Consider the following 6,000-nt stretch of genomic DNA (forward strand, 5'->3'; position numbering starts at 1 on the left):
GCCCCATCTTAGGGCCCCCCTCTCTAATCTTGTGTGTCAGCAAACTTTCTTGTCAACCACTAAGTGGTCAACAAATTGCATAAGTGTCAACTCTCTTGGGAGTTAATAGAGTCCCCCACATCCCAAAGAAGGCAGGAGTGCTGGGGTTAGGGTTCAGGAACTCTGTTAAGACTTGGTTCTGCCTCTCACAAGCAGTGTTGCCTTAGGAGAGTCACTTGATCTCTCCCAACCTGGGTCTCACCACCTGTAAGCTAGCAGCATGTCTCTGGCAGTTGGAGCCACAGGTCAGCCTCTGTATGACTTCAGACAGATTAACCTCTTTCAACCCTTGGCTTCCTCATCCAGAAATGGACACTGGATTGTTTAGAGAGTTGAAGAGGTGCCTGGCACCTAGTTGGCACTCTGTGAATGTTACTCCCCCTCCTTCTTGCTGAGTTTTGTTCATAGTTTTTAGCCATCCTCCTCCTCATGCTATTGTGCTATCTACTGCCAGGTGCAGGGTTAACAATAGCAGCAGCAGTGAAAAACCAGAGCAAAGTGAAAAAAAAACAGAACAAACCAGAACATCTCATTTAGTCCTGAAGAGGAATTAACATTTGACTGTGGGTCTGGTTTAGAACAGGGTCAAATTATCCTGACAATTGTCAAGAGACTAAATGGGATTAAGAGGATTTATAATCTGTGAAGAGCTACCAGGACCAATATCAGAATTAATCTCCAGGAAGGAAGTCATAGGGTGGTATTTCCACGTGACTGTGTTTGATCCAATTCTCTGCCTAGTTGTGATGAAGGAGGAATGTGGGGTTGCGTGAGGAAGGGGAAGTAGCTCTCTGCCTCTGTTTTAGCAGTTCTGTACCTCTTCACTTTAAGGCCCAGAAGGAAAAGGACAGTTCAACTTTTAGGGTCAAGGGATAACTTTAAAGAATTTCGGGTTTGATTTTAGAGCCCTCAGGTTTTATAGTTGAACTCTGAGTATAATTAAACTCTTGTCACTATCTTCCAATGTCTACTACCACTGCCACCCACTGCCACTTCTGCTACTGTAGAGTCATGACTTGCAAAGAGGATAGCATGAAACATAAAAATAAGCATATGCAAAATGGGTATCAGAGCCCCAAAATTAAGAGCATCGACTATAGAGCTAGATGGTCTGAAGTCAAATCCAGGTTTTGCCATTTACTGCCTGTGTAATCTTGGGCAAATTTACTTAACCTTGCTGTGCCTCACTTTCTACATCTATGAAGTGAGGGGTAACAATAATAGTTCCTATTGAGGCAGAATATTAGGAAGCTAGGAAAATTCTTTGGCAAGTGGAATAGGGAAATGAGACACATAGGTGAACAAACTGACTTAGCAATTTACAGCCTGATGCAGAAGGTCACCACTGTGGAAAGCCCAGTGCCTAGCAGAGGGCAAAACTGGGGCCAGACCTCACCCCTAGGTTGGTCTTTTCTCCTGTGACATATCCTCCCCTGTTCATACAGTTCAGACCACCTCACCTTTCCTCCCTAGACATAACATGTAGACCTCTGTTTTATTTCAGGTCCAGGCCCAGAAAAGCAGCAAAACCAGGTGGATGATGCCAGGACCAGCTGCAATGACCAATGACCCTCTGCCCTGACACTAACCAATCAGGGGCAATCCCAACCCTAGAAGGATATACCTGAAAAAGTTGACTGATATTCTGCTGATATACTTCTCTAAGACCTCTCCTGAACTCCCAGCCCTTTGTTTTTTTTTTTTTTTTGAAGTTTAGAGGATTTTATTTCCTATTTAGACTGACCTCATAACTGTGAACAAGTAAGAACAGATTTTTAGTTTCAGAACTCCTCTTACTCCAATTTGGATGGATTATCCAATAAAGCAAAACCTGTTGGACAAATGCAAAAGGAGAGGAAATTTTTGCAAATTATATTTTACTGATTATACTATTACAGTTATCCCAATTTTCCCCCTTTGGTCCCCCCCCCCCCCCCCCATAGTAACCCCTACTCCCTCGGGCAATCCCCACACTATTTATTCATGACCATAGGTCATGTGTGTAAGTTCTTTGGCCACTCCATTCCCTATATGGCACTTTACATGCCCATGACTATTCTGTAAGTACCAATTTTTATTCTTAATCCCTTCACCTCTTCACTCATTTCCCCAAACTCCCCTCCCATCTGGCCACCATCAAAACACTCTCTGTTTCCATGATTCTGCATCTGTTCTGCTGGTTTGCTTAGTTTTTTAGATTCATTTAACAAATATGTATTTATTGTCATTTTATTGTTTATAGTTTTGATCTTCTTTTTATTAAATAGATCCCTTAAACATTTCATGTAACAATGGCTTGGTGATCATGAAACCCTTTAGCTTTTTCTTGTCTGGGAAGCTCTTTATCTGCCCTTGGGTCCTAAACAATATATTTGCTGGGTAGAGCAATCTTGGCTGTAGGTCCCCATTTTTCATGAATTTAATATTTCTTGCCAATCCCTTGTAGCCAGCAAAGTTTCTTTTGAGAAATCATTGACAGTCTGATGGGAACTCTCCTATAAGTAACTAACTGCTCTTCTCTTGCGTCTTTTAAGGTTTTCTTTATCTTTAACCTTTGGCATTTTAATTATGATGTGCCTTGGAGTGGGTCTCTTTGCATCCATTCTCTTTGGGACATTCTGTGCTTCCTGGACTTGTATGTCTATTTCTTTCACCAAATTAGGGAAGTTTTCTTTCATTATTTTTCTCAAATACACTTCCAATTTCTTGCTCTTTCTTTTTTCCTTCCAGCACCCCTATAATGCAAAAGGCTGGAATGCATGAAGTTGTTCTAGAGGTTGCTTACATTATTCTTTTTTTCGATTCTTTTTTCTTATTGTTGTTCTGATTGGTTGTGTTTTGCTTCCTTATGTTCCAAATCATTGATTTAATTCTTGGCTTCATCCACTGCATTGTTTTTTCCCCTGTAAATTGCTCTTCACTTAAATTAGTGTATCTTTCATTTCTGACTGAATCTTCTTTGTGCTGTTGAGGTCCTCACCAAGTTCCTTGAGCATTCTTTTTTTTAAATAGTATACTTTTTTTAAAAATAATTTTATTTAGTTATTTTTCAAGTACAGTTTTTTTTGTCTATTTCTCCCAACCCAGCCCCCCCACCCTGTGCTCCCCATCTCCCTCCCATTTCCACCCCCCTTAGTTCTCGTCCCTGTGTCCTTCATATTTGTTCCTCCACATCCCTCCCCCTTTTTCCCCTTAAATTCCCTTCCCTCTCCCCTCTGGTCACTGTCCCCTTTTTCTCTATTTCAGTGTCTTTGTTTTTATTTTGCTTGCTTGTTTGTTTTGTTGTTTAGCTTCCTGTTAAAGGTGAGATCATATGGTATTTGTCTTCCAACACCTGGCCTATTTTACTCAGCATAATGCTTTCCAGTTCCATCCATGTTGTTGCAAAGGGTAGTAGCTCCTTCTTTCTCTCTGCTGCATAGAAATTCATTGTGTATATGTACCACAATTTTTTGATCCATTCATTTACTGACAGGCACCTAGGTTGCTTCCAACTCTTGGCTATTATAAATTGTGCTGCTAGCTATGAACATTGTGGTGCATAGGTTCTTTGAAATTGATGTTTTAGGATTCTTGGGATATAATCCTAGCAGTGGAATTGCTGGGTCAAAAGGCAGGTCGATTTTTATTTTTCTGAGAAAATTCCATACTGTTTTCCATAATGGTTCTACCAGTCTGCAATCCCATCAACAGTGAACTAAGGACCCCTTTCCCCCACAACCTCTCCAACATTTGTTGTTTGTTGCTCTGTTTATGATAGCCATCCTGACCGGTGTAAAGTGGTATGTCATTGTGGTTTTAATTTGCATCTCTCTGATAGCTAACGATATTATTGAGCATCTCTTCATGTGTCTCTGGATATTCTGTATGTCCTCCTTGGAGAGGTATCTGTTCAAGTCCTTGCCCATTTTTTAATTGGGTTAGATGTCTCCTTAGAGTGGAGTTGTGTAAGTTCTTTGTGTATTTTGGAGATTAAACCTTTGTCTGAGGTATCATTGGCAAATATGTTTTCCCATACAGTTGGTTGTCTTTTTAATTTAATACTGTTTTCTTTAGCCATGCAGAAGCTTTTTATTTTGATGAGATCCCATTTGTTTATTCTTTCCTTTATATTCCTTGCTCTAGGAGACATATCGGTAAAAATGTTGCTGCATGAAATATCTGAGATTTTCTTGCCAATGTTCTCCTCTAGGATTTTAATGGTGTCACAGCTTATATTTAAGTCTTTTATCCACCTTGAATTTATTTTGGTGTATGCTATAAGTTGGTGCTCAAGTTTCATTTTTTTGCATGTAGCTGTCCAGTTCTCCCAACACCATTTGTTGAAGAGGCTATCTTTACTCCATTTTATATTACTGCCCCCTTTGTCGAGTATTAATTGACTGTAGAGAGTTGGGCTGATTTCTGGGCTCTCTGTCCTGTTCCATTGGTCTATGTGCCTGTTTTTATGCCAATACCAGGCTGTTTTGATTACAGTAGCCTTGTAATACAGTTTGATATCAGGTATTGTGATCCCTCCTACTGTGTTCTTCTTTCTCAAAAGTGCAGCTGCTATTCGGGGTCGTTTATGGTTCCATATAAATTTTTGAAGTGTTTGTTCTATGTCTGTGAAATATGCCATTGGTACTTTAATAGGTATTGCATTGAATCTGTATATTGCTTTGGGTAGTATGGACATTTTGATGATGTTAATCCTTCTAATTCATGAACACGGTACATGTTTCCATTTGTTTGTGTCTTCCCTGATTTCTTTCTTCAGTGCTATGTAGTTTTCTGCATACAGGTCTTTTACCTCCTTGGTTAGGTTTATTCCCAGATATTTTATTTTTCTTTTTGCTATATTGAATGGGATTTTTTTTCTTGATTTCTGCTTCTGCTGATTCATTGTTAGTATACAAAAATGCCTTTGATTTCTGGATATTGACTTTGTATCCTGATGTTTTGCCAAATTCATTAATTAGTTTGAGCAGTTTTTTGGTAGAGTCTATAGGATTTTCCATGTACACTATAATGTCATCTGCAAACAGTGACAGTTTTGTTTCCTCCTTTCCTATTTGGATGCCTTTTATTTCCTTTTCTTGCCTAATCACTGTGGCCAAAATTTCCAAAACTATATTGAATAGAAGTGGTGAAAGTGGATATCCTTGTCTTGTTCCTGATCTTAGTGGAAAAGCTTTTAGTTTTTTCCCATTGAGTATGATATTGGCTGTAGGTCTCTCATATATGGCCTTTATTATATTGAAGAATGCTCCCTCTGTTCCCACTTTGCTGAGTGTTTTTTGTCATAAATGTGTGTTGCACCTTATCAAAAGCTTTTTCTGCGTCTATTGATATGATCATGTGGTTTTTGTCTTTGCTTTTGTTTATGCGATGTATTACATTTACTGATTTGCGAATGTTGAACCATCCTTGCATTCCTGGGATGAATCCCACTTGGTCAAGGTGTATGATCTTTTTGATATATTGTTGGATGCAGTATGCCAATATTTTGTTGAGGATTTTAGCGTCTATGTTCATCAGCGATATTGGCCTGAAGTTTTCTTTCTTTGTTGTGTCTCTATCTGGTTTTGGAATTAGGATGATGCTGGCTTCATAAAAAGAATTTGGGAGTTTTCCATCCTTCTGGATTTTTTGGAATAGTCTGTGAAGAATAGGGGTTAGCTCTTCCTTAAATGCTTTGTAGAATTCTCCTGTGAAACCATCTAGTCAAGGGCTTTTGTGTGATGGGAGTTTTTTTTATTACTACTTCAATTTCTTTTGCTGTTATTGGTGTGTTCAGATTTTCTGTTTCTTTTTCATTAAGTTTTGGAAGAGTATATTTTTCTAGAAATGTGTCCATTTCCCCTAGGTTTTCAAATTTCTTGGCGTACAGTTCTTCATAGTAATTTCTTACAATCCCTTCTATTTCTGTGGTATTAGTTGTAATCTCTCCTCTTTCATTTCTGATTGTGTTTATTTGAG

The sequence above is a fragment of the Artibeus jamaicensis genome, unplaced genomic scaffold (genome assembly GCF_021234435.1).
Source record: "Artibeus jamaicensis isolate MK-2021 breed Jamaican fruit bat unplaced genomic scaffold, CSHL_Jam_final contig_447, whole genome shotgun sequence".
Taxonomy (NCBI): domain Eukaryota; kingdom Metazoa; phylum Chordata; class Mammalia; order Chiroptera; family Phyllostomidae; genus Artibeus; species Artibeus jamaicensis.